We start from the raw sequence: 11,014 nt of genomic DNA, 5'->3' as shown, positions 1-11,014 counted from the left end.
CTCGAGTCATATCTTCAAACATGTGAGTCTTTTAGTTCTGTGCTAAATAGGCAAGAGTCTCCGCAGCTCTCTGGAGTTTTCTTTTTGTGCAGCTTTCTCCTTTTCTAACGTTAGCTGCCTTAGTTTTCTCAGTTCCAGTCCCCATCTCTTTGCCTTAGCAATTCTCTCTGAATTCTCCATCCCTGATCCACGGCCTTGAAACTCTCTCAAATTTGGGGCTTTATGCGGCTTTTCTTATTGGCCTCCCATTTCTCTAGGATTATTTTTCTTACCTCAGATCCAGTGTCTAAAAATAATTAGTTGTTTGATGGGAACAAGAATCTAGTTCCTGTTAATCTACATCATTGTTGGAAGCAGATATCATGTTTGAGTTTTATATTTCAGTCTTTTTAAAGGGAGGGGAGACAGTAAAATAGATCTTAGAAGACTGGGTGATCTCAGGCATCTAACATTAGTAAGAACTAAGATTATGATGCGAAGAGCTGTTGGGCTTAAAGAGCTTCACTGCCCCTCATATCATAAGCAGATTGCTTATACCAAAACCCACCTGAAATCACCCAAGGCATCATTTGCTAGGATCGCAAAATGGATGAGAATAGATGGGCGTTTTCTTAGTCTATGGCCTTGGGTAGGTATTCCAAACTCCTTTGTCCCTCCTGGGTAAATCATTAGGTACATTGCATTTTAGTAGTCACTCAAAATATATAATGAAAGATTGTATACTACTCAAATGTCTATAATAATGGCTGTTTTCTCCTCTCAGTTTTATTCAATTCTTCTTTTGTATAACTTTCCCTTTCCTTAAACACAGCGTCTGGAAATGTAGTATGGCTGTCTTTTCTCTTTGGATACCTAAATCAGTCCCATGCTAAGGAAATAGAAACCTTCAGTCACTAACAAAATGATGAATAAAAATTCATTTAGCTATCAAAATAAAACCATGACTGTGATCTTCGCTGAGCCTCAGGTGAAAGTGTAGAGGGTGACCCTCCCATTGCCATCTATTCTGCCCAGACCCAGATGAACAGTGCAGAGGGCAGTCCTTCCATCTCCCTTGCCACCTCTGCTTCAATGCAGGTGAGCCATCCCAGAAGGTCCAGAGAATGACCTCTCCTCTTGCTGCTGCCAGGTCTAAGTTGAACCTTGTGGGAAGGCCAAAAGATCAAACGGAACACCAGCAATATAAGAAGGTCCAACTAGGGTGCACAAGATGGCCCAGCAGGCCTAGAGTGATGAAAAGACCAAATCAAAATAACATGTACCAAAAGGTGGTAACTTAGGTGAAGCAGCATTGTGCATAGGTACACAATATGGAATAGAACCAGGGGGGCAGGCCCTGGCAAATCCTGTTTTCTTTTGTTGATACTGCTGCTGCTGTTTGTTTTGTTTTGATTTTTTGGTTTTCTTTTCCTATATTCTCTTTTCTTTATTTTCCTCTAAATGTCCAGGGAGAACTCCAACCACAGAAAAATAATCCTATCTCCCAATCCCAGAGACCAAGCTCAAACCATCCCTTGCTTCCTCCCTCATTCTTTCTCTTCTGACTTCTCCCCTAGTCTCCCAAAGTATGTGGGATAATCCTTTCCTTTAGCCTTTTTTCCTTCTTTTTTTCAGTTATCTTTGTTTTATTCAATATCCTTCTTAAATCACCCCATCACAAGGTCAAACCACCATACCAAGGGGAAATCCTCTGAATATATGCTTTCAGCTTATATTTAATTCTGTTAATTATTGATTTTACTTCTATGGTTTAAGATGCAAAGTTAACATCAGAGGATATCAGTTTTTAATCTGTGTTTAATGCTATTGTTATTGCTAATTATTATGTTTTGTGTATATTTGTCTGCCAAAGCCTCATACAGTCGTTCAGATGCAGTTTTATAGTTTGTGATTAACTTGTGATCCACTGGGATTATGGGTGTGAGTGCTACACCCAACCTGGGGCATAAAGCCTAAAATGCAACTTAAGGAAGACAGACTTCCTCTCTGTTGCTATTGTTGCTGCTACTCCTCCCTTTTGTTCTTGTTCTTTGCTGCTTCCATGTGCCACTCTGCCTTGGAGCCAGCTGAAACTACCAGTAACTGTGAACTAAATAAACCTTTCCTTCCTTCATTTTGGGTGTCAAGTATTTGTCACAGCAATGAGAGAAGAGTAACTAGGACACTAATTGTACTACTATAGCTAAGACGTCATATCTATGGTAATCAGTTGTTCTCAGTTCTGTGAAAGTATTGTGACGCTCTGAGCTAATAACATAATCATAGCTCCAGACCAAAGAACTGGATACTTTTTTTTTTTTTTTGGAAGTGGGGATTGAACTCAGGCCCTTGTGCTTGCCAGGGAAGCGCTTATTCCACTGAGCCATCTCTCTGGCCCCTAGAAATGGATACTGAACCAAACAGGTAAGTAAAATCTTCGAACAGACATAAGCCAAGAACCTTTTACACACACAAGAAATCCCTGAAGAATAGACTTTTCCAAGTGAGGACTTGGAACTAATGACATAGCTACCTACTTCAAAAACTTACAAGGATCAACATGGAAAACAAAACAAGTTTTTTTTGTAATAGAGAATCACAAGACACAGAAGCAAGATGCAATCTCAGAGCCCCAGCACACCCAAAGCAAGTCCAGGAGACAATAAGATAAAGGAAAATGGAAGATACACATGTGAAAATTCTTAAATGATAGCTACCAAGGTAAAACAACAAATTCATGATGCTGTAGGGGAAATGAGATCAGAAATAATCTCTCACATAAAAAAAAAAGAAATGTCAAATTTTACAAAGAAATTTCTCAGGAAATCTAGAATAGAGATAGATTAAAAAAAACAGATGATGATAGGAAGAGGATAGCAACTGTGAATGATCAATATTGGAAAGAAATAGAATGCCTGAAATGGATTTAAAAGGCTATCCAGAGACTTAAAGATTGAATAGGAAGCTGACAAAACTGCTTGCAAAACAGCTGAAGATAGATCTTCAGACCTTGAAGAAAGGATCACAACCTGCAATTGTGAATGAAAAGATCTCTTAAAAATAGCAATGGACAAGAAAATAACAATTCCACAGCTGGAAAGTTGAAAATGAATATATTTTTCAAAATAGGTTCTCCTATACTATCCTATGGAACATACTTAAGTAGATGCAAAGGAATTGAAATTTTGTCTGTCTTTTTTAGTTTTTAATTTTTATTTTTTATGTATTTGGTACAGAGTCTCATTACACAGTTCAAATTCTAGTGATGCTCCTGCTTTCAGGCTCCCCAGCAGTGGGATTATAGGCATGTGCCACCATGCCTGGTCTAGAAATTGAAATTTTTCCATATATCAGTCCTATGACTGATAGATGTCAGTGAAAAAGCCCTAGTGGATACAAATGATGTAAAAAGTCTATTTGCATAAATAATAGCACATAAATATCCAAACATGAGAACAGAATCTGCATCCAGATAATTGAGGCAAATAGAACTCCAACTATCCATGACTAAAATCAATCTACACCCAAATATTTAATAATCAAGTTCCCAGAAATTCAGCAAAGGAAGAGAATATCAAAAACTGTTACAGGAAACAAACCAATCACCTATAAAGGAAAGTCCATTAGAATCACAGCAGACTTCTCAACACAAAACATCAAGTCAAGATGAACTTGAAGTGAAGTATTTAGAGTCACGAAAGAAAACAATTTCCAACCCAGATTCATGTACCTTAAAAAACTGTCTTTCAAAATTAATGAAGAAATAAGATCCTTTCACGATAAAGTACAAATAAAAAAATTCAAAACCACCAAACCTACTTTACAAAGAGTATCATAAGATGTTCTACACAGAGATAAAAATGACCATGATTCAAAGAACAGCAGAGGAAAACTATAAGGCAGGGCAAGCACTTATATACAAGGTACAAGCAAAGAACTAGTAGTGGGAAAACGGCATGAAAAAGATAAACAATACATATCAGATGTAACTATCAATGTAAATGGTCTCATTTCACCAATCAAAAGATACAGACTGGCAGAATATCACAAACCAAGATACAACAATTCTGCATAAAAGAAACCTCAATCTGCTAAAAGCCATCTAAGACAAACGAACAGCCAACATCATAGTAAATGAACGAAAACTGAAAGTGTTCACACTAAAATTAGGAACAAGAAAAGAATGTTCACTATCACCACTCCTATTCAATATAGTTCTGGAAATATTAGCTGAAGCAATCATATAATAGAGAGAAATAAGTGGAATAAGAATAGGAAGGAAGAAGTAAAATTATTATTTGCAGATGACATGATATGCTACATGGAAGACAACAAAAGACCACAAAAGACCACAAAAATACCTCTATAAATAATAAGCAAATTTAGCAGCATAACTTGATATAAACTCAAAAGTCAAAAACCTCTCTCACTGACAGAGAATTTAGAGAAACCACTCCATTTACGATAGCATTAAAAAATGAAATATTTAAAAATCAATCTAACAAAGGAAGTAAAAAATATATATATATATAGTTAAAATTATACTGCTGTGGGCTCCAGGGCTCAGGCCCAGCATGTGTGTGGGACCTTCTTCGATTTTACCCCATCAGCACCCAGACCCAGTGTGTGTGTGGGACCTTCTGCATGCTTGCCGGAACCTCCTCCATCAGACAGGCCTGGTGTGGAACCCTGCAGCAGAACTCCTTGCAGAGAAGCAAGGGGTAATACTCACTTAACTAATCCAGGACCAGAACATCTTGTCAGAGGGGCACAGCAGGTCCACTTCCACGGGCTGCAGCAGGAAACAGTGGAGCACAGCAGCCAGACCCAAGCCAGGCCTACTGAGTTTGAACTTGGTTGATCCAGGCCTGGTAAACTGAGACAATTTGGTAGACTCAGATCTATTAGAGCATCTTTTCTATTTCTCTCTTGATTGAGAGAGGGGATAACAAATAACCGGAGTGAAATATTCTGCACAGGAAGACTACAGGTACGAAAGGGGAGGTGATCAGACAGAACTTAGGGTAACTAATTTAAGTACAAATTCTCAATATAATATCTGCTTAGCTATACAGTCATAATGTTTGTTCTGAGGGTCTAAAAGGCAAACCCATTAGATACGAAAGTTTGTCAACTGCTAAATCTCACTACCCATTATTAGTGTTGCTAATTATAGTTCTGTAAATACAAAACTGTAACTGCCTTAACCACATAATCTGTCTTGGATAATAATATCAGTACATGCTATGGTAATAATGACACTAAAGCTCTACAGAAAAGGTCAGAGGACAGTACTGTGCAAAATGACAAAGCAAAGGAGTAAAATGCATTCTCAGGCCCCAAAGCCACCCAGAACAAATGCAGGAGACACCAGCCTAGAGGAAATTGGAAATCACACACCTGAAATCTCTGAAATAATCGCATCTGAAGTAAAGAAACAACTTCAGAAAGGTATAGAGAAAATCAAGTCAGAAATGACTCTGAAGTAAGAAAAGAAATGATAACTATAATGTAAGAATTAATAACTGTTTCTAAAGACGACACTGATAAAAAATAGAGGAGAATAGAAAAATGATGGAATCCTTGAATGAGCAATATAGGAAGGAAATAGAAGGCATGAAGCAAATTCTAGGAGATATACAGAAAATTAAAACCTCAATCACAAGCTGGAAAATCTGTTTGAATGAAAGTGAACATAAAGTTTCATACCTTGAAGACACCATTGCAGCTAGTAAAAAGGTAAGAAAAAATCTCTTAAAAGCAACTAAGATACAGGAAAAAAAATAATTCAACATCTGCAAGACAACGCAAAGATGAACAACGTAAGACTAATAGGCATCAATGAGAAAGAGTCAATACAAATAATATAAAAAGGATATGGACAGAAATAATAGCAGAAAACTTCCAAAATATGGGGAAATAATCTGACATTGAGGCAACCGAAGCATATAGAACCCAAAATAGCTACCCAATTAAAAAACACACCCAGACATATAATAATCAAGATCCCAGAAATCCAGCACAAGAACAGCATACTAAAAGCTGTTAGAGAAAAGAAACAGATCACATTTAAAGGAAAGCCCATCAGAATAACTGCAGATTTCTCTTCACAAACCATCAAGTCAAGATGAGCATGGAGCAAAGTACTTCAAGTCTTGCAAGAAAACAAATTTCAGCCCAGATTGCCATACCCTGTGAAACTCTCTTTCAAGATTAATGGAGAAGTGAAATACTTTCATGACAAAGAATAACCAAAGAATTTCATGATGACAAAGCCAATCCTATATAGACTACTAGAAGATATCCTACAGAGGGACCAAAATTACCACAACTCCATGGACAAGAATGGAAAGAACCAACCAAATAGGGCAAACAATTAAAAATGGGAAGAAAAGAGGTGTACAACAGCAGGTAAATGATATATCAATCATGAGTCAATACATCTCAATTATAACCATCAATGTAAATGGACTCAGTTCACCAATTAAAAGAAATAGACTTGCAGTGTGGATTAGGAAGCAAATCCAAAATTATAGTGCTGAGAAAAGGGAGGTTGAAGGGGATATTGGAAAATAGAAAGATATTCCTTGCTCATGAATAGGAAGGACTAATATTGTAAAAATGGCTATACTCCCAAAACTGTTACACACATTTAAGGCAATCCTGATCAAAATGCCATTAGCATACTTCATAGATCTAAAGAAAGCATGCCCCAGATTCCTTTGGAAAGAGACCTAGAATCATAAAGGCAATCCTGGGCAACAAAGGCAAGGTAGAAATCATCACAATTTCTATCTTGAAATTATTCTATAAAGTTACTGTCATAAAATCAACATGTTACTGGCAATAAAATACACCCAAGGATCAGTGGAACAGACTAGACGATGAAGACACAATTGCCAACACACTGATGTTTTCTTTGAGAAAACATATTCTCTGGAAGAAAGCCTCTTTCATAAATCTTGCTGGAACACTGGCTCTCCACATGCTTAATACTAAAACTAGGCCCATATCTATCGCCATGCACAAAACTGAAGTTAAAATAAATCAAAGATATAAATATTCAACAGAAACACGAAGTCTAATGGGAGAGAAAATAGGTAGACAGGTTGAAAATATAGGTGTAGCTTGTGCTCATACACAAAACCCAGACTAAATAGGAAATGCTACAAAGAATCACCAACTGTGATCTCATCTTTTAAAAAATCTTTTGCACATCAAAAGAAACCACAAACAATGTGAAAAGACTACTCAGCATGGGCAATGATTTTAGCCCATCCTCCCTAAGGCAAAGGACTTCTTTTTAGAACATATGAATAGTTAGAAACTCAAACCTCCCAAATTTAGAGATTCAGTCCAAAAATGAGTATCTGAAATGAATTCACACTTCTCAGATTAAACAAAATACAAATGACCGATAAATACATAAAAAAATGTCCAGCATTACTGATCATTTGAGAGATGCAAATTAAAACACTGAGATTCCATCTTACCTCAGATAGAATAGGCACCATCAAGAAGTCAACCAATAACAAATATTGGAGAGGTGTTGGAGGAAAAGGCTCTCTTCCACACTGTTGGTGGGAATGCACACTGGTATAACCACAATGGAAACAAGTGTTGGCAATTCCTTGAAATCTAGGATTGAATTCCACCCAGCTATTCCTCATGTGATTATTTTTCCAGAAGAATTAAAATCATCATACCACAGCAACATATAACTGCAGCACAATTTGTCATAACTAAATCTTGGAAACAACCCAAATGCTCATAAACCAAGGAATGGATAAAAATGTGGGTTTTATTATATAATGCACAACTATTCACCTATAAAGAAGGACAAACTCAAAGTTTTCATAGGTAAATTGAAGCAACTAGAGACTATGTTTATAAGTGAAATAAATCAGATTTACTTGCGTAAGCATCATATTATCTCCTTGCTGTAAGAAACTGAAAGAGTGAACAAGATCAATTCAGTACCTTGTGCTGGCCAAGTAAGCACTTATTCCACCGAGCTATCTCTCTGACCCTATATATGAGCTTTATGGTTAAGATTTCATATTTTCATTGCTTCTCAGAGGGTGTCTTATTTACCTATCATTTTCCTTCTGAAAAGTATGGAGTAAAGTATGTGGACAATTTTGTCTATAAATGTTATTACTTTTAAAGATGGGCTTGGGGCAGCCAGATAGTCCAGAGGACTAAAGCGCCTGCTCAAGCAGAGCGCAGGGATGGGGGTTCGAGTCCTAGTACCACATGCCTTCCTGGCTTCAACTCTGGGGCATGCTGAGACAGCAATTGAGACTGAGCATGGTAGCATGCACCCGTAATCCCAGCACTTGGGAGGCTGAAAACAAGAGGATCACTATGAGTCCAATCTGCGTAGTGAGACCCCATATACCCTGTACTAAATGCATAAAAATAAAAAAAAATAGAAAAAGATAGGATTATCTTTGAATTTTTCATGTGCATCACACATCATATATCAACATTGGATATTTAAAACACAAGCTCTCTTTTTTTTTGTATTTTACTTAGGGTCTACAGGTTCTTACTATGTAGATCAGACTAGTAGTGATCAGGCTGTATTCAGCCTCCCAAGATCTGGGATTACAGCTATGTGCCACCACACCCAGTCTTAATCACTGCTTTAGCATGCCCTGGGGGTGGGGCTGGCCCAGCAGCCAGGGATTAACTAAAACATAAGCTGTCTATTGTCTTTCCTTTAGAAGTTTTGATTTTTTCCTATGATATCAAGTTACCAGGAAGATTACCAGACTTTTTAATGAGAAGCAAAATTCAGATATTCACATGGGAGAAATTTAAAACAGTTTTTGCTATTAAAAGATTATATCAAAGAGAGTATAAGTGTACAACCTGAAAAATGGATCAATTAGGAATCTATTGTATCCTTGGGACAAGGAGTACTTCAATTAAAAATTTGTGACCATGACTATTAATATCATTAAATGGAGACAACAGAAGCTCTGATACATTTTCATTTGCTATTGTAATGCCCAAGGGCCAACTATAGCTAGCATATAAAGTTAAAATATTCAGTTCCTCAAGACCACATGAAGTCTTTAAAAATGGCATGGATCACAAATGAACTTCATTTTCTTTTATAATTTTCTTAATTCATTTTAAATCTTTAGCCTCCTTTCTGCATTACATGACAGAGACCAATAGAAGAATAAAATAATCTCTTGCAAACATTGTAATTAGGATGGTTTATCTGTATATCTATCATGAATGCATATGTATTTCATATCATTTATCAGCTTACAATGAGACATTTTTGAAAGGACATAAAAATTGGTGATAACTCTTTTCAAATAGGATTATTTTTAAAATCACATCTCGATTACCATATACCACCGTTTCTCCCTGAAGTACCAAATACCATCCTAGCTAGGCTCTGAGCTTTTCATCTGTCCTCTAGTTCACTCTTACTGCAGAACAGAGGGTTCTTTCAAAGAGTATGCCTGATAGCATTTCACTGCCCAAACAGGCCAAAGTCTCATTTCATCTTTACCTACAGCAAACCTTATTTAGGGGTGACCTAAAAGACATTACATGCTTTAGCTTCCTGTTGTCCTTTTTTCTAAAACTTTCCATGTTCATTCAGCATCAGCCCCAGTGGCGTCCTTACCCTGCTTTTGTCCACCTGGCGTGTTCCATCTTCAGGTTTTTGTTCTGGCTTTTCCTTCTTTGTAGCAGACACTTTCCCTATATCGCTCAGAGTCCCTACCCTTAGCATCTACATCTGACTGCTTAAAGTTTTAACTAAAGAGATGTGTACTTTTCCCACTTTACTGAAAATTACCTACTCCTTCTCACTCCAGCACTTTATTATCACCTACATGGTCTCTTTTTTTCTTGCAGGAGGACCTTTACTCCTATTTGTAGAATCAAGTAAATGGACTAATGTGTTTATCACATTATCAATCAAAACTCACGCCGAGAGAATTAGCCAGGACCTAAGTTTTATTTTATGATAATGGGACAGATTTTTCTCTTTGTAAATTTAATTTCTGCTTAAAGAGAGAAACTCATTCAGTCCGTGCCTTTATAACCAAATATATTCATTAATAATGAAGGCCTTGTAGAACATCATAGATTAGATTAGATCATGTGAAGTATTTGTAGCGTGTAAATAAATTTACCGAGTGCTCTGGAATTGGGTATACTGATCAAAATATATTTTCACACTTTATAATGGCTTAAATTGTGTCTTCCCTTGGGTCACGTTGTGAACCAGACCCCATCACTTTTAAGGAAGATGTCTCTCCAAGTCTTCATAAACTGCAGAGACTGCATCACAAAGCCCTATGATTACTGCTTCTGTGCAGAAATGTTAGATGAGGTAGTTTCAAAGGAAAAAGAAGTAGATCGTACAGCGTGTAGCACTAACCTGATTCTTTATGCATCTATTTTTTAATTGAATTTTTTATCAGTATTAGGAATACTCCTAAAATTTTGAATGCTATATAATCAAATTTATTTGTATTGCTTAAAAAACATTATTTCAAAATAAGTTATTTGGTGCAAAATTCGTCTTAAAGTGAAATAAAGTCAGTAACTCATACTTCAACGAACTAATTTTAGGTTTTAAAGAATTTTCTTTGCAAAATTGTTTTTAAAAAACATTGTTTATTAACATAATATCTTAAGTCACAGTAATAGGCAAATTTATTCCTTGTGAAAACATTAATTGGTATTGAAAGAGAGCAAATTCTTAAAATTTATATTAGCATGCTTATTAATGAATATGTTTATAGAAATAAACAAAACCTTCTTTTTTTTTTCTTTTTTCAGCACCGGAGATTAAACTCAGGACCTTGCACTTGCAAGGTAAGTGCTTATTCTACTGAGCTATCTCCCCAGCACTAACAGTGCCTTTTAAATAATGTTCCAATAAACATTGGAAGGAATGTCAGACAACCTATTTCAGGAATGGCTTGCTTTTCTTCCACTCACAAACAATGGTGACTGAAGTCATACACAATAAGCTACATATACAAGCAATTTTTTT

Source organism: Octodon degus, unplaced genomic scaffold (genome assembly GCF_000260255.1).
Source record: "Octodon degus isolate 3935 unplaced genomic scaffold, OctDeg1.0 scaffold00059, whole genome shotgun sequence".
NCBI classification, from domain to species: domain Eukaryota; kingdom Metazoa; phylum Chordata; class Mammalia; order Rodentia; family Octodontidae; genus Octodon; species Octodon degus.
This window is presented reverse-complemented; position numbering follows the sequence as displayed.